Source organism: Drosophila albomicans, chromosome 2R (genome assembly GCF_009650485.2).
Source record: "Drosophila albomicans strain 15112-1751.03 chromosome 2R, ASM965048v2, whole genome shotgun sequence".
NCBI classification, from domain to species: Eukaryota; Metazoa; Arthropoda; class Insecta; order Diptera; family Drosophilidae; genus Drosophila; species Drosophila albomicans.
This window is the reverse complement of record NC_047631.2, coordinates 25,438,785-25,457,928: the sequence shown is the minus strand read 5'-3', so window position 1 is coordinate 25,457,928 and position 19,144 is coordinate 25,438,785. Positions and strand designations below refer to the sequence as shown.

Here is a 19,144-nt window from a genome sequence, read left to right as displayed (position 1 = left end):
ACCAAAGAGTACAAAATTTACCAACAACTGAAAAAACTGCGCTTTGGGTAGCTGATATAAAAATCTAATTAGTTTCAGTTCCTTTAAATATAATTGAAATACGTTCCTATGATATGTGTAAAAGTTTGGGCTTAAATGAGATTTCCCTAACATGGGTTGTTATGATACTTTATTGCTTCTACTGGTTCTTTTGCTTAACAAATATAAAATCTAAATAAAAATGTAACATCTATTTTTAACCATAAGTTTCTAAAATAAAATCAATTTGACAGCAAAACATTTTAGGAAGAAGAAAATGTTTATCGAAGCACTCAAAATTTTGTCAATAATTCTAGTTCTTTTTTTGACTCATCAAAAATATGTTGTAATAAAGTGAACTCATTGCTCTTTATACAAATTCTCTATTAGCTAAGCAACTCGGCTACCAATAACGTATTCATTACGAATTAAAGCCAATCTGTATTTAATTTTTATAGGGACAACTAGCCGAACTTCAATGTTAATCAAATGAATATTCATGGCAAGGTCAACATTATTCAACGAAACACTTCTGGCATAATCTTGCCCCCAGTCGAAGGAGCCAATTTGATTGATTGATAGCACCGTTAGTCACAGTGGCAGTGGCAAGAAGAACAGCCTGTTGGCCACACTGACAAGTGCCAATTAAACTAAAACGCGGCGACTGCGGCAACAGGCAACAAACCAAACCGATTTACGAACAACACAAACCAGACATGTATAGGCCGATAAAAATGCCAGTTATTTTTTGTTCCGACAAGTTTGTTGTTGTTGTTTTTTTTCTACTGTTTTGTTCGCACTAATGACACAGGACATTCCCAGCTCCCAGCCGCTGCCTTTACCTCCAACGCGCGTTGACGTTGATAGGCCACAACAATTTTCATTGGACAGCCATTTACAATAAACGTCAGCGATTGCTGGCGTTTGGTAAACTTGAAAGCAAAAAAAAAACCAAAAAAAAAGAAAAAAAAATCATAGCATAGCATAGAAAAAATGAAGAGGACGTCGTGTAGTTTAGGTTAAGCGCAAAATCAAAGTGCCATTGAGAGGCCGAGGCTTGATAAGCGCTAATGAATGGTTTTCTTGTGCGCTTCAATGGGCCGTGTCTATGGCTGGCCGCAACCATGGCAGCAGTCACAGCGGCAGCAACAGCAGCGGCGGCAGCAACAGCAGCAGGACACTTGTCGCGGTTTGGGCAATTTAAGTGGCGGTTGATGTTGTCGTTCATGTCGACGACGACGACGATGCTGCCTGCGGTTGGGCTGACGCAAATGTTTGGTTTCGCTGGCAATTAACGTGGCCAAAAAAAAAATACCCCGAAACAAAACGAAAAAAAAAACAATGCTGTTGCATTCGTTTTTTTTTTCGTTCGTTGGCCATTTTTGGGCTTGTAATAAAATGGCAAACGTATGCCTGCAATCAATAACCGAAGCGAGCTACACTTTTCTCTGTTTGCCATCCTTCTTTTATGTTTTTCTTTTTTTTCGTGTAGTTTGTGCACAGCCAAAAACCACAACACCAACAGCAGCTCGTATAGTGACAGCGACAAAAAGAGGACAGAAGGAGTAACAACAACAACAACAACAGCAAACATACTCACAAAAAAAAATGTGGAGTGGGAGGGCGGAAGAAAGAGGATTGGCGGCTGCCAACAAGCGACTTAATACAGGCCAAGTTGATGAAGACACAAGACAGATGGATAACGGCAGGTAAGCCAGGCATACAAATAAGAAAATTTTTGCTCTGCCCGTCTAGAGGAGAGAAGAAGTGTAGCAAACGGTAAAAGTTTTGAACAACCACTCCACACACACACACACACAGACATACACATACATATATATACTCAACACACTCGGCAGACGACACAGAGCGAGAGAAAAAGAGAGTTTGCAGCAGTCTCGATGCTGAGGCACAATGGCAGCCTCTTTTGTGCTGGCCATTGCAATACAAATCGTTACCAATTTTCAACCGGACACAGCACAGAAAGCAACCCAGCAACACACACAGCAACAGGAAGGCTGAAACCAGCCCCATAAGCAACGGTCAACTATATGTCCAAACATGCGGCGCACACCTTTCATTTATTGTTCGTTTCATACATGCCTCGCCTCCTCCTCCTCCTTGTCCTGTGTCGGTGGCGTATACGTAACGTAGCCAAGCCAGCAGCAGCCCACAGCATTTGGGAGGGGGGGCTCTCCTTGCTCCCCTTCCCCGTCTGTAACGGCTTTATGTTGTGCATGTGTCTGGCCGAGGTCTTTACGTTGGCTTGATTGGATTTGCCGATGCAAATGAAGAATCCAATTTTTAAAGTTTGTTTTTCGTTATCGTTACGTTTCTTGTTAGTCCTCCTGCTGCCGTTTTTCCCACCTCCAACCTCCCACCTGCTCCCAAACTCGTTGGTTACTCGATGGTTCCCCTCTTTTTTTTCGCACATACAGCGCGCGACTTAGTCCTCATCCAGGTTCAAAATGCTGTTCATGTCTTGGTCATTGCAACTTCAGCTCTAACTCCAACTCCAACTCACACTCGAGCTCCACCTCCATTTCCATTTCCTTATCTCTTCTGTGTTTTCGTTTTTTGTGATGTTGTTTGCACGTTTGTTGTAGATTTTTTGGTCACATCATCACACACAGAGACAAGCATAGGAGTAACTGGTCTGCAATTGACACAAAGCATCAGCATGGCCAACAACAACAACAACGACAACAATAACGAGCAATTCAAACTAAAAGGAAGCAAACATTTTGGTTCCACAAACAAGTCCACAGAAAAAAATAATACAAAAAAAAAGAAGAAAATATAAAGAAATTTTTGTTCTTTTGATTTTGCACTCCATTTGTCTGCAGTGTTGTTATTGTTGCCATTGTCATTTTTGCTTTTCCTTGTTGTTTTTTTTATGTTGCTGTTGTTGTCTTTGCCTTTACCACAAAATCGAATTTTCACTTTTAAACAATTGATGTTGCCACACACACACACACATGCAGCACTGCAATTGCATGCCACAGATTCTTTCCATTTAGCTACCATTCCATTCTTTTAGCTATTTTTTTCACTGTTGAATTTTCTTTTGTTTTCTTTTCTTTTTAGTTGTTCAATTCGCATTTCGTGCCTTTCAATTTGCTGTTTGCGCTCTGTTTTTGCTCTGGTCAACTTAATTCTTGACCACCATTTAATGCATACAATTTTTCAGCACTTTCCCTGGCAACTAAAAACCAAAGAATCCATTTAAATAACCAACTAAAAATATATATATTTCACAAAGGTAATGAAGCAATTAAGTGCAAAGTGCATAATAACATATATTTAACAAATATGGATTCATATTTCGTGTCAAACTAAAAATTACCACAACCACGACATTAAACAATAAAATTAAATTGCTTGAAATTTGAACGCAACAGCAATGAAGCCAACACTAACGCGTTGGCCACTTCATTAAATAATTGAACACCAAATTCGGGCAATTTATCATTAATGATTGCCACAATACCAAAAATAAAATAGCAACAACAAATGCTCGAAATTCAAGCTTGATGAACATTAAGTTACCTAAGTTCAGTTCTTTGAGAGTCAGTTTCAGATATTGAATATACCTTTCATGTATTCTCAACCTACTGGGTATTAATAAGGTACGCTATCGGCTTGCCGTCTGCACGTTCTCACCCCAAAAGGAAAAGCAACAAATTACTTATAAATTTGTATGTCATGCGAGCCATTGACAAGCAGCTACAATTACCAAAAGCACCACGACAAATTGAGCAGCAGTGGAAACCAGAGAAAGCAGTAGATACTCACATAAATAAATCAGCTCTGGACATGTGTTAATTATCTAAAAGAAGTCCCGAGACGAGCGGCACAACATTAACATATTTTTAGAAAAGCAATAAAATTAGGAGCAGGGCATGAGAAAAGCGTCAAAGCATGAGAAACTAATAGATATTGCTTTAAGTAAATAAGCAAACAATTTACTCCAACTTTTAAGTGCAATACAAACTGCATCAAGTAGCTGTCAAATTGTTATTTCAAATAACTAATCATCTGGTTTTTGTAATACAAATAAACAGTTCAGAGTGCAGAAAAATGATAATGTTTGAGTAGAAGCATTAATCTGTTTGCATGCTAAGCGCCGTTGAAAGTAATTCCCCAAAACCATTTAAGCCATAAATTGTATTGCAAACTGAGCAAAGGAGACAGATAGAAAAGGAGAAAAGGAGAAGGCGAGCGCATTAAACGTTGCTTAAACCAGGAATACGTATACGCAGAGTATACACGAGTATCAAGTTTTATTGACCCACAAATAACGTGCAGATAATTACAAAAACAATGGCAATTGCTGGCGGCTAGTTAGTGGCCAAAACAAATGTGCAAGAAGAAGTCTTTGTCATGCTACCATTGCGGGGGCGACGGCGAAGAGCAAGCAGTGTGATGGAAGAATAACATGGCAAAGTGGAAAAACTACTTACAAGTATGTTAACATGCGCAATTGTTAGAGAAAGACCCGTTGCCAGTTGCCAGTTGGCCGTTGTAGCCCTTAGGGGGCGACTTGCCAAAGCACATCCCGAAAAAGACGAAGTCAGAGCCAAACCGAATCCAGCCAAACAATAGAAAATTTTCCTTTTTCTTGCGTGCTTTTCCCACTGCTTCAGTCGCTTCAGCCGCTTCAGCTGCTGTTGAATTTCGCCCAAGATGCTACGAGTTTATTTGTTGTGGTCATGGCAAAAAGTAATCCAAAGATAAAATACAATAAAATAAAAGGCCAAGCGGTGAGTAATGTCTTTTTTTGTTGTTGCTGTTGTTGTTCTTGTTGTTCTTGTTGCTCTTGTGGCCACTCGCTGCATTTTGTGGGCAGGTCGCTTAGACAATACCTTCCAGCGATACACGCTGCTGTCGTTGTTGTTGTTGTTGTTGCTGTTGCTGCTGCTGTGCATAATTTATACAGCGAGCTTCACATGTTTTCGGCTAAATTATTTGCCTGGCCTCGGCACGTACTACTCTCTCTCTGTGTAAAGCCTCCTGCTGTTGTGGCTGCTGCTGCTCGAAGTTTCCTCAATGGCTATGACTATAACACACGGGGCTCCAGGTCAACAATTTGGCCATAAATTTTGGCGCCTGGCCTGCGACACGCTCTATGACATTATTGAACCTGAAAGGGGATATGTGGCTCGCAAAACAAAAACCAAAAAATAGCAGCACAAAGCCAACTACTAGTTGACCTTGAATTGATATTATGTGTATGTATGTGTGTGTGTGTGTGTTGTGAAATGTTTTTGTGGTGTGCGAAGGGCAAACAAAAGATTTTGGCTAATAGAAATATTCTTGGCAGGCATCTTAAATTCAGCTGTGGCAAAGGTTAAGCAAAGATTAAGTAAGTTAAATACGCATTTATTAGTTGTATTTTATGTCGGTGTCTTAAAAAAGTCTTGGATTAAAAGAAAAAGTTTCTTGAAGCAGATAAATTTATGAGTAATATTCGTATTTGCAATTCAGTCGCAAAAGTGTAAAGCTAATGTAAGGAAACAATTCAATATTAGGTATTAAAGAAACAACTTGTGTATTTATAAAATAATCTGCAAATCAAGCTGATATCGCACTAGTTAGCCGAAGTTGAACCGCCTTCAATTCCATAACATAGACACGTGCTATTTTGACTAAGCCAAATAAGACCTTTAACAATCCAACACAAAACCAACCAAAAGCCCAACACGACCGTCAAAAATTTGTGAAATGTAAACAACAAAAAAAAAACCCGAAAAAAGTAGCTAAAAATTAACTTTAAACAAAGTCTAAAGAAGTGTAAAGAAAGAAAAAGAAAGGAGAGAAGAAGGAGAACTTATGGATGACTTTGCTTGGCTCATTTTATTAGACAAGCGGAGCGCATTTGGCAGCAAAATGTTCATTGGTTCGGCCTGGCTCAGTGTTTAAAGCCAAGTGATGTCTTCTGGCTGCCAGCTCTTGGCCCCGTTCATGTTTTGCCCTTGTTGTTTGGCAGTTGTTTCTGCTGTTGCTGCGGTTGCAATTGCTTTGGGACCATTTAGCATTTTTGAAGTAACCACATGGGGCTAAGCTTGGGCCAAGCGGCAGCAGCTCAACCATAATGGCTGAAAGCGCCAAAAACAAGCAACATGGGACTGGATCTAGGAGACGCTCAAGATGTTGGACTACAGCGGAGTCTGAGAAGCGTTGAAGTATTACAAACTCTAAACAAGCGCAAAAGTTTCTTTTTTTTTGCCGAAAAAGAGGAAATTTTCTTAATTTGATTTCTTCAACGCCCCTGGAGTGCAGTGCGGTGCCTAAATGTGCGTGTATATTTTATAAATATGTATAAAACACAAGACACAAGACAGCAGACAGCATAAAGACGTGGTGGCATGGTCCCCAATATAAAAGGCTTGGGCACAAAAGTTTTTAATAAAGTTTTTTTCTCGTCTACCTTTCAAGTTCAAGGGACGGCGGACGGAGAAAACGAAAGGTGAAAACGAAAATAATTGAACCAATTTGTTGTTAAGGGAATTGCTATGGACGTGCATGCTGAGCAGCAGTTTTTAGTCGATAATAATTTGAAGCTCTTGAGCTAAGCCAGAAAATAATGCTTAATAATAATTGCAGAATATGAGTCTTTACTCAAGGTAGAGAACATCGTTTGTGAAATTTCTATAACTGCATTATTAGTTAGAACTACCGTAATACTGTACTCAAGTACTGTTCGTTTTCAATTGAATGAAACTGCAAAACCACAAGACAATACCCATTGCAATGGCGCTTGAATTTCATTTGAAAACAATTTGTAAAAGTCTCTCTCACACACACACACACATTCGTTGCAATCGAAGTTTGTTTGGCAGATAAGCAAATTTGCAGTCATCCGCTCCTGCTGAGCCAGCAATGCCAAGTGCCAGGATCAGAGAGAAAGACAGAGAGAGTGAGACTTTTGGCCTCCAGTTGCTTCTCCTCTGAGTGCGTGCATGTCAATAGTTTTGTGTTATCCTTTTACACAAATACTGGGGAATTATAACTGTAACAAATAACCAGAAATTTGGGCATATTTTCAGAATTTCAAACTGTGTTTACAACAGCTTAAGTTTCACCTTTTTAAATACAAAATTGCTGGCAATTATTTTAAATGCACAAACAGAGCATCTTGTAGTCTAGCATTTTAGACAAAAAATCCTACTTTTTTTTTTCAATTTTCCTTCTTTTTTTGATGAATTGACAGGCAATGCTATTTGTCAGCAGTCAATGTGCTTGTTACATTAAATTGCCAGCCGGCTGGCAGACTTGCCACTTGCCTCTTGCCTCGTGCCACTGCCTTGACTGCTTGTTGCTGTAGCATTGTTAATATCAAACGCGCATGTAACGAGTATTGCTCTGCATTTTATATGCAATTGCTCTATGTGTATTTTACAGACTGTGTGTGTCTGACTGACTGACATCGAGTTCAGCTAGCTAACATTGCTGTTGCGCGATGCAACGCGCAACGCCAGCAAATTGTTTTGTATTGTGCTGCCGACAGGCGACAGCTCGATTTGCATTGGTCTCTGTGTTTGAAATAGGTTACGCACATGGCATGTTGCATCGATCTATCCACCCAGCGTCCCAGCGAGAAGCGTGCCAATTGCTCTGCATCCGCATCTCTACCATATACATTTATTCTCACTTTGAACTTTATGAAAAATTGCCATCAAAATTGAGCGTTTTTGTGTCGCAATGTCCAATCAAAATAGTTATGTCCTTTGATTGACTAGCAAATCGCAATCAGCTTGCATCACTTGCATATTTTGTCAGCGATACAATATTACATTTATAAACAGCAAATTGCATTTCCGGATAGGTGTCTTTACATTCACCCGGCGATAAGTCTTACGCACCAAGAAACACTCTCAAATCAAATTCGAGCCACAAGACTCCGCTCTCACTCTCATTCTTTGATGCTATTCCCTCTTTTCCGGTTATCTATTTGGATTTCATTTCATTTTGCACCTTGACTCAATTTGCATGCGAATTCCTTTCGCCCAATGGCATAGCATCATCACACCGGAAATGAGATGGCATTTTGGGGTACGTGCTCCACGCTGTCCACAAGCGGAAAGACAACTTCTACTTCTAGCTTCATTGTTTGCTCTCAATTCAAAGCTAAACTACTTGCTGCTAAAGTTTTTGGTGGAAATGGAAAAATGTAAAGCATTTCGAGAACTGAAAACAATTGCGATCATTGAGAGTAAAATCTGTATAATCGGAGGGGTTGAAGTTCAAGACGTTATTGCGTGACCTTTTTAACCCCATACGGAAAACCCTTCAATGCTACCATCTGAGTTTGCGAGTTCGAAACACGACTAATATGCAATTTACATTAAATATTCAACACATTTCTCTCATGTCAAGCCTCTTGTGGCATTGCCACGCCCAGGAAAAACAGCGCAGAAAAAAATCCAAGTCGCTGTTGTTAATGATGTTTCCATTGCCATTCTTTTGGTGTGCTGCGAATTTTATAAATAAGTGCATGTCAACATAAATTATAAATACTCCCAGTTGATTAATAATACACAAGAAAAATGTCACAAAGAAACATGTGGGAATGTGCACCCAGCACATGCTGCTCTCCCTCCGCCACTTGCCTCATGCCACTTTGCCACTCTGCCACTCTGCCACTTTGCCACTCTTTGGCTCACTCAACCTGCACGCACTTCGTCTGATTTGAGTCCGATGGCAAAAGCGCAAGAGTAACAAGATACATATGTATGAAGGGCATTTTAAATAGCACGAATTTTTAATACCCTAAACAAAAAAAAAACGGGTTGAAATTTTACTTGAATGAAGAGGTGTCGCTGTAAACAATGTATTACTATGGAAGGGAAATATAAAAAAAATGTATTACTATGGCAGCTGACTTTTCAATAGACTTTTTAGATGATTTGACAAATCTTGCTACTCTCTTAGTTTCCATTCCAATAATAAATAAACAGTCAAACCAAATGTAATTACTTGAAACTAATATATTTCCGTTAAAAAAAAAATCACAAATCAAGTGAAGTAAAAATATGACATACGATTAGAATATACATATATTTTTTTTGGTTTTTATTTAAAATCTTAACAAAATTATCCAATAGTAAAAATAGTATTTGCTGTCACAAATTGAAATAGAAATCAAACATTTTAATATATTTTAATTTGCAAAAATAATCTTTTCCCTAATAATGAAAATTCCATTATAATTAAAAAGGAAAAAAAGGAAAAAAGGAGTTAAAACTTGGCAAATATTGTGCAAAATAAAGAATAAAATAGTGAATAAAATTCGTGATGAAAAAAACGTAAAATAATTATGCCAACGAGTGTGTTATAAAATTTTATAAAAAACATTTTAATTGAAATAGAAAAACAAACATTTTTTATTTTTTAAAAACCTAAACTAGACAACTATCAAATCACACATATAAAGAAAAATGCTGACTAAATTGCAGCATATCAAAATTTAATATTTTGCAAATGTGTTCTACCATTTTATAAAATATAAATATAAAATCTTACAAAATATTTCAACCATTTAAAAAAGAAAAGAGCTGTAACCAAATGGAATGAAAATCAAATGTTATGGCAAAGTAACAATAATCCCGAGCGAGTGTATAAATAATATTGTATGGCAGCACAAAAATAAAGTCATTAAAATTCTCTATATATGCAAGAGGCGAATGAACAAGCTGAAAGGTAAAAGGGGGCGGGGCAATTGGGGAGGTAACAACAGCAGGAGCAGCAGCAGCAGCAACGAAGGGAAAACGAGACGCGAGACGTGGCGTTGTGGTCGTTCTGCATGCGTGCAAGAAATGGAAATGCGGTTAATTTCCGTAAAGTATGCAATAATTTCTGGCACTGAGCATAAGCAAGTAAATGTGTGTGTGTGTAAGCGAGAGAGAAGGCAATAACAAAAGCAATGTGTAAAGTAAGTTGCACGCCCCGCATCCCGCGTCCCGCTTCCCATATTCCGTATCCCGTGTATTCGCATGCATCGAGAGTAAATCTCTTTGGCAGTCTGTGAAGACGGAACTAACGAACAAACGGACATTCATCAATATAAATCAAGCAGCGACCACAAGGATCAGGCAGCAGGACCAACAGCAACAGCAACCAGAAGACCAGGATGCCATTGTGAGACGCCCCAATAGTATAAATAAAAACATTTTTGTATGAAAATTGTTGCGAATTGGTCGGTCAGCGGAGCACGGGCATGAAGAGAGCGAAGGATGAAGAGTGAGGTGGGAGGCAAAGGAAGCCACGCCGAGAGGCTGTTAAAATGTTGGCCAAAGAAATATTTGCATGTTTTTTATTTATTTTCTTTATTCGGCTTTCGGTTACGGACGCCGTCGCATTGTGCATTTCGAGCCCAAAAAAAAAAAAAGAAAAACCCAATCCCAATGCCCAACCGAATCGTTGTTGCTTGCTCCATGTCCTTGCTGTCCACGAGCAGGATTGTAGCTGCTGCTGCCACAGTAGCATTTTCGTTTCATTATGTTCCATACGCCTAAAGGATTGCAATATATATTTGCATTTATTTTCTGTATTTCTTTTTTTGGTTGTTGTTACTTTTTGTTGCCTTTGCATTTGCTGCGAAGGACGAAGGACACAGGACGTTGGGCTACAGTAACACATTCACATTGGTATGCTTTGCACTACGTGTCGGCAGCAACAGCAACAAGAGCTACAACAACAACAAGAATGCTTTAGAGCAACGCATTTTGACTTCGGTATTTGCGGCTTTTTATGTAATTCATGGTCATTCAATGCTTCGCTCTCAGTATGTGTGTATGTACACACCCCGAGCATGTGTGTGTGCTCAAAAAATATACCATGCATTTTTTTCAGAAGCGACTTTTATGCTCGGATTTGGCCCAAAAGAAGCGTACGCGAAAATCACGTAATTTATGTGATTCCCAGTTGCAATTGCACTCGCAGTCGCCGTTTGCTGTTTGCAGTCAAAAAACGCCTGACGCAATTATAGCCAAGCACGAACACATACACATAAAAACAAGTATACACACACACACAAAGATGCTTGAACAACTGGCTGTGTCAAATGTCAAAGAGGGAATCAAAAGCAATTGAAAGGGGTTAAAACTGAATTTACCCATCAACAACAGCGATAAATAAGCAAGTTAAGAAATGCATTTAAAATCCATATGATATTGCCACCGCCATTAACATTAAATCACATACGAGAATAATAGGAATCAATTTTAATGCTATCAGCTCTACAATTTATTGTGATGTCTTAAATAACTTCATATTTTCTTTCAAAAATATACTCGAATAATATATTTAAAATTTGTACAGATTCAATAGCTTTTCATTTATCAACACTGCACTGCAAATAAAATGCAGTTTGCACATAGCAAAAATATTATTTGCAAACACATTGTGTGTTATGATTTTCTGGCAGTGCAATCGTGAATGTGGCGCTGCATTTTATTTGTCATTTCCGGTTTATGCCGGAAGTTTAAATTATTGAATTCAAACGCAAATGCAGCCAAGCAAAAGCATACAAAAAAATCCCCCTGCGAACGCTACGTGTCTGTTTAAAGCGAGCGATCCAAAACTGTCCAACCTATCTGTCTGTATGACTGCAACAATGTATTTGCATTGCGAACGGCCATAAATAAATATATAAATTTAAATAAATGCCAGCGAGAAGGCGAGGGAATCACAAAGAGACAGAGAGAGAGCGAACACAGCGTACAGTTTGTTTGTCAATAAATCAGAATGCTTATCAACGTCAAACGACCACAAAGACTCGAAGCAAACAATATAAGCAGCCACGAGACCATCGCACAGCACAACAGTATGAGTGTGTATATGTGTGTGTGTGCGTGGCTACTATAAGAGCCTTGTACATTGAAGCCTGCGACGGTTTATTACGCGCGATTAAATTCATTAAAGAAATATGCCTGGGCACAAGCGACACATCAAGCGGAATAAAAGCGGCGAAACGCGAAACGACAGCGAAACAAGAGCTCGAAATCAGCCAGCTTCGGAACCAGGAACCAGGCGTAACCACAAAATGGCAACAGCCAAAAGGAGGCGCAACATCAGCAGGCAGCAGCAGCAACAACGATAGCGAAGGACTCGACCAGGACAACAACTGACAGCTGACATTTGGCGCTCTATCTGAGCGCCTGCAGGCATTTTCAGCTGCCAATTTATGGCTGGGCCGCAAAATGTTGCCCCACTAAACCCGCTAATTGCGTCGCTTTAGACGAGTATCCTGACGCGCCCTCCCCTCTAACACTCTCTCCACTCCCCTCCACCGCTCTTCACAATTATGTACAATTTGCGCCCCATGCCACGTTGCAAACGAAGCATTGTTTGCATTATTAGCTGACAATTTTTTCAAAACGCAAAAGTCTTTCTCGAGGATTAGCTGACGCTTTGTGTCTGGTTGCCATAACAAGCTACTGGATAAACCGCCCCTCTCCCGCCCCTCTCGCAAAAGTCGCGGCAGCTGTTCAGACAGCTCTGCGACTGATAAGCCTTTTTCGGCTAAGTAGTTGCTGTTTTTCTTTTCTTTTAATCCTGTCGGCGCACAAGGTTACGACTGTGTTATTACAGGCCCAAGATTACGAAGATCACAAATCGAAGTGGCATTGTCCAAAATTTAAACACAAAACTTAAACTTTTAATTATATGTATTTTTTTAATTTTTGTCGTTGAAGCTTTCCACTCAAATTCAATTTTACAGCTTTTGGAAACAGCCTTTGTTTCAACTATTCAATATGGCTTTGCATTTTTTTACGCATTTTGACATGCACAAAGCATTGATTGGACCACTACTGTCCCTTCAACACAATATGACATTTTCCTCGCCGCCCCCCGTCGTGCTCACCATGAGCTTTTTGTTTTGATGACAGTTCAAAAGGAATGCGAGGGATGAATAACAAAACAAAAAAAAAAAACAAGCCAAGTTCCGCAAAATAGATGGCAGGTCGAACAGGTAAATCGCTGTTTTTCACAACTATCTTTGGGTTAGTTGGAAAAAAGTGTCGATGCCATAAAAAAAAAATAAAAAACGGTGGGTGGCATATTAAAAGATTCAGCGCACTCAACAGCCAATGTCACATAGTTAAATCAGTATATATACATGCTATATAGCATGCCTCATGACATGATAAAATTCATTTTTGGCCTCGCATTTTATTGACCATACAATAAAGCTTTATTAATAATGGTTCCATATATAGTACAGTTTTCGTGATTTTTTTGTTTGTTGTTTTGCCTGTGAATTGCAGTACACATTAAGCATTATTTATGTTATGATGCAAAGCATAATTATTTATTATAAATGGTGCTTTGCAGGTGACAGCGCGTCATATGGCAGATACTTAGTTTAAAATATGCTTGCACGCAAATTAATCAGCTTTCAAATTGGTATCTTATAACAACATCTGCGTATACGTAATATTTTTTTTTTGTGCGTTCTGTTTTGAATTTCATTAAGTGATATGTGATTTTTTAAACTTTTTGAAAAGTATATAAAAAGCTTAGATTATAGTTCAATAACTTAATTTGTTTTTAATTTGCATTTAATGATTTAACTTTAATGATTTTAACTTTGACATTTTTGCCAAAATATTTAATGATGTATTTAATATTAATTTGTCTTCAGCAGTTCGTTTGCAAATGTGTGTTTATTTTATTAAAAGATTTGTATCATTCAAATTTTTTAAGAATTTAAAATATTCAAAATTCCTCAACAGTTGGTTGGTCTACATTTTTTTTAATTTTTATCAAATGATTTGTGAATTTGACATTTTTAGAAAAACCATAAAATGATTTATCTTTTAATTCGATTTTTTTTAGCTGTTCGTTAACCAATTTTTTTTTCTTCAGTTCTATTAAATGATTTGTGACTGATTTGAGTCTTTAAAAATTGAATAGTTTTTGAAAAGTATAAAAATTATTTATCTTTTTGAATGATTTGTAACTCTTGAATTTAAAAAAAAAATGAGTTAAATTTTAGGAATGAATAAAAATTATAAATTTTTTTCTTTATACAGTTATTTTGTTACCAGCTCGTTTACCTAATGTTGCCTACGCTGCATTTAAATGTTGATAAAAATGTGCATTAATTTCGATAAGCGATAAAAGTGTGCAATTTAAAAATGCAACTGCCTTTCCCCTGCCTCTTCAGCCATGCCACCTTTTCGCTTGCGCTGTGTGTTGCTCATCAAAATGGCGCAGCAATGACAGCAAACAAAGCGAGTGCACGGCCCGCACATCCTGTCAATCCTTGTATACTTATGCGCATCCGGTATGCAAATGCAGTCGCTTTGCCCGCTCCTCGACGGTCCCTCTCTCTCTCGATTCTCCCGCTCTCCACGTCTCTCTTTCTCACTCTCCCGCTCTGCTTGTCTATCTGCGTGTGCATCGTCGTTCGCTGCAATTCGACCGGAAGAAATTATTGTTATTCGAATTGATCTGGCATCGGCGGCCATGATGTCGCTGGCCATCGATAGGCAATGACGCTGCCACGACAGCGATAACGCTCCATTGCCTGGACTGCTGGCAGCGTGCTGATAACGTCAGCGCACAAAAGTATGCAACGCTTTTTGCCAATGCTTCCCATTCCGTTGCTCTTCTGCTTCTGCTGCTGCTGTACACGTTATTTATGGACGCTCACATATGCATAAATAAAAATATAAATGCTGCACTCGGTCGACGAACGCACAATAAATTGTAAAAATATTATTTTATCAACAATAATTAATTAAATGCACTTAATTGCGTGCCGCAGTCGTTGTTGCAGTTGCAGTTGCAGTTTCAGCTGCATTGGCCTTGCAACATTCGCTCGCTCGTTCTCTTTCTCTTTCTCTGTCTCTGTCTCTTTGCTGTTTCGTGCAGCTGCTGTCGACAGGCGAAGCTCATATACATCGAGTTGAGTTGAGCTGAGTTGAGTTGGGTGTGGGTTGGACAAAACATGGCCATCTGCATATGCTTGAGCAGCGTTGTAAGTAGCCATGTAAGTGGACAAGTGACCGAAACGGGCGGGCAACAGTTGCCATTGCCATTGCCACTGCCACTGCCACAGCCTGATGTTGATGCTGCCTCTTTGCCACTTTTGCTAGAGGCCTGGCGATTTATGTATATTTTTAAGTGGCATTAAGTGCGCGTTAACATCTTATGCAAGCCGACGCAACAATAACTTACGAGCAGCGGGTCATGCCACTGTTTGTGGCAGCAACAACAACAACAACAGCCCATTAAGTGTGTGTTACACCCCAAACAGCAGCTAATTGACAATCGTTGTGGGCAGCCTTTAAAAATTGTCAGTTGTAACTCTCATTGAGCCGTGCGGCTAATTGAAGTTTCAGCTGCTGCTGTTGCTGTTGCAACAACAAACAACTTGCCATACCAACAGTCGTTGGTTGCTTGTTACAATTTGCATTTTGTTAAAGCAAACCTGGCTGCTTTTGCTTGTTTGTTGATGAAGTTTCTCGAGTAACTTGCAATGGACACATGCGCCAAAGGAATATTACACATACGCCATGTTGTATGCAGCATTCGCTTGTTTGGCCCAAAAACTTTGCACATTTTTGCTGTCGCAGTCGAACTCTTCGTCTGACGTCTCATTTTGTGTTCTCTCAAAGTACGAATATCTACAAATTCAATTCATTTGCCTGCAGCAACTATAAAAGCTTGCTGCTGTATCCCCTTACACAACATATCTCTGCTTATGCGTGTGTGTGTGCGTGTGTGTTTGTGTAATTTACAATCCCAAGTGCATGCATGCATGTGTATGAGTAAATTGTTAAATTTATATACAAAAGCAGCGCAGTTGCAACTGCCAAAGTAATTTGCGATAAGTGCGTCAGATTCTTTGGGGAAAATTCGACCACACACAACAGTAGCATCAACGGCAACAACAACAACAACCACAACAACAGTAATAACAACAACAGCAATAACAACAACGACAACAACAAAAGCGCCAGAAATAAGCAATGTAAAAAGTGAAAATTTATATTATGCAACTGCAGCTCCAACGAAACTGGAATGCGCTGCTTGCAAATGAAAGAATATCTTTACATTCCCCACCAAACTCTTCATTTTCTGACTTTCTTTTTTTTTGGGTGTTTATTTTCATTCCTTCTCTAGCCGTTGTTTGTAATTTAATGCAACCTTAACTCGAACTACAGCAAAAGAAAAAAAAAATGAAACTTGGGGCCAGAGAGGTCATTTAATCATCGTCAACATTCTCAATGGTCTTTTTTTTTAATATATATGCTTCATATTCATTTGATATTTTTCTGATGCAATAAAAAAAAAAGATTTGTATGAAACTGGGAACAGGAAATATGAGCTAAGCATTAAATTAACACTTTTTCATTGCGTTTTTATGTAAAATCTGTGAGTATTTGTGAAAAAAAACATAGCGAACGGTTAATTCAAAAGGCTTTGATTCTATTAATGTCTGTCGCTTAAAAAACACTAAGTGAATAAATAGTCGAAATTGCTCTTAAGTCCATAAAAAAAAATATGATTTATGCATACTTATAATTTATAAAAATAACAAAGCTTTTCCATAAGCTTTTAATGTGTGCTTAAAACAGACAACGAGATTTTAAATTGACTTTTGGGCTATTCGAAATTCTTTTTGCATTACTTACAAAATTAAATTATTTAAAAGTAGGTTTGCGAAAACTTTTCAAAATTTTGATAACTGTGAAATAGTAAAAATAGCTTCTAGTAATAAATAATTAAAAGAAAAAAATATTAAATTGAATTACTTAGATATTTAAAACTGGGTCTTAATTCTTCAATAAAATCACGTATTTATAATCAGATTCTCGGAGCTTATTGCACTTCAATATATTGCTTACTTGTCTGACTTTTAAATATCTTATAATAATAAGTGCTTAAACTAATTGAAATTTTGATCGCTTACGAAATTTATTTATTTATATTTAAGTTTTTTGAGTCCTCAAGCTTCAAAGTTTCCTTTAATTATAAGATTTTTAAAAAAACAGTTTAAAATTCTTAAAACTAAAAAAACTTTAAATTAAATTTATAATAATAAACATTTTTGGAACCAGGTTTTCGGAGCTTATTAAAGTTTCAACATTTTGCTTTCCTTTTTGACTTTAAAAATAGTTAAAGGAGTTTATTAAATGCCTTTATTTATAATATCTTATAATAAAATATTTAATAGAAAACACAAACTCTAAATTTAAATCTTGAACTACTCAGAATACTTGAAAATTCTTTAAAATCGATTTTTTTTGTTTAATAATAATATTGGATTACAAAACTAATCTATCAAAGTTAACTAACTTAATCAATTTTTGAAATAAGCAAATTAAATCTTTTAATTATAATCCTACTTTATAATAATAACAAAGATTTAAATAGGTACAAATAGAAAAAATCAAGATTGATTTGTCTGTATGACATTTGATGAGGATTTAATCGCATTTCAAAGTATACAGAATAATGGAAATTCTAAGAATAAACAACAATAGCTATAAGCTGCAAATTGACTGAAGCATTTGTGATACCCTTTCAATAAGCGATTGAATGGCAAACAGTTGAAACTGCGGCAACTATGCAAATAAGCAGCAGGCAGCAGCTGAGAGCGGAAAAGGACAAAGTCGAGAAGTATGAGAGTTGAGTTCACGTTTCATTTGTGGCTTGTCCCGTTCGCCACAATGCGCCATATACGTTGTGTGTGTGTGTGTAATTCTCTCACTCAGTCAATAACTCACACAAATACATGCAACACAACATGACGACAAAAATGCAAAAAAAAAATGGAAAATGGCAATTTGTTCGAGTATTTCAACATTTTATGTTGTGTGCTGCCTCGCATTGTAATAATAAATTGTATAAAAGTATGCAATGAAAATAAAAATGCCAGTGCGTAATTAATGAGTCAAGGTGGTGTCAGATGGCGCATACACACTCTCTCACACACGCACACACACACACACGTACGAACACACACTCAGATACGCTGGGAGATACTGAGACAGAGAGCTGTGTTAAGTCGCGTATTTCATGGCGTTTATTTATTATGCACAATGTGCCACCGACCGTAGAATGCGGCAGAGTCAAATTATTGACTCAATTTGTAGGCATGTGTGCGTATGTGTGTGTAACTATATGTGTGTGTGTAAGCCCAGTAGGCGCGTTAATTGCTTATGGAGCGCACATTATTCAGCTGTCATTTGGCTAGCAGCAGCAAAGGGGCAAAGCGAACCGAAGCCCTCTAAGAAGCGCTCCCCAAAGTTGCTTTGCGGCTTTGGCAAACAATTAGGCAGCTAATTTGCAGCGGCTCAGTCAGCAATGGCGACAAAAGGACGACGACGAGGACGAGGACGACGCGTCGCTGGCATAATGTCTGTGTACTTGCTCTCTCTCTCTCCCTCTGTCTATTTCGTTGGTCCTGGCGCGGTGCTAATCCTATCACACACACACACACACACATACGCATACTAGAGACACAGACACAAAAGGCGAGTCCTTGTCAGAGGCTGTCCGTCAGTGGCGGGCGTGAAATTTGGGCCAGTTGCTAAATCACTGCGAAATCCTTTTGACAAATACCCACAGAGGGGACGCGCTCAACTGAAATGTACTTAACTGAACTCAACTCTGCTCAACTGAACTGAACTGAACCGAAGTTGAAAGCATACGGATACGGAAACGGAAACGCTAATATGCCAAGTTATTCAAAAGGCATTCGCCATATGCCCAGGCTGAGGCCGAGGCTGTGCCTCGAGTCCTGGGCCACAGCAGCAGAGATAAATGCACTTGCGTTGCGAAGCCCTGTCAACTGTATGCGCTTGTCAACGCCGAAAACTAAAAGGTGACAAGGATAAACGCAGCCCATGACACGCTCTGGCATTGCACACATGTCACTGGAGCAACTGAATCTGCTGTGGTTTACACTCCAGCCAGCCCGGCTGCCTCAGCTTCAGCTCCGGCTTCAGCAAAAGGCAAACCGGCACATGGCAGCTGTCATGCGTGTGCAAGCGCACCTCATTCTGTGCTGGCAGCCCAAAGGATCCTTCTTGGCTTACGCGCAGAAACGTGGCAAAAGTTGCAGTCGCTGCATAGGCAAGGCACATCAATCAGCCATCGCCATCGC

The 19,144-nt window shown here is 38.6% G+C and overlaps 2 long non-coding RNA genes across 4 annotated transcripts; both read left to right on the top strand.

The window, feature by feature from the left end:
* Positions 1-292: 292 nt before the first annotated feature.
* Positions 293-3,217, top strand: LOC127566015 (uncharacterized). 3 transcript variants are annotated; one of them, XR_007955354.1, is made up of 4 exons: positions 358-372; positions 477-525; positions 1,511-1,727; positions 3,106-3,217. It is a non-coding gene; the product is annotated as an uncharacterized LOC127566015 (long non-coding RNA). The 3 variants fall into 3 exon arrangements; XR_007955355.1 differs by lacking the exon at positions 477-525 and having other exon boundaries at positions 293-372; XR_007955353.1 differs by lacking the exon at positions 358-372 and having other exon boundaries at positions 382-525.
* Positions 3,218-9,547: 6,330 nt separating this feature from the next.
* LOC127566016 (uncharacterized) lies at positions 9,548-11,329 on the top strand. The gene is made up of 3 exons (XR_007955356.1): positions 9,548-9,720; positions 10,623-10,804; positions 10,873-11,329. It is a non-coding gene; the product is annotated as an uncharacterized LOC127566016 (long non-coding RNA).
* Positions 11,330-19,144: the final 7,815 nt, after the last annotated feature.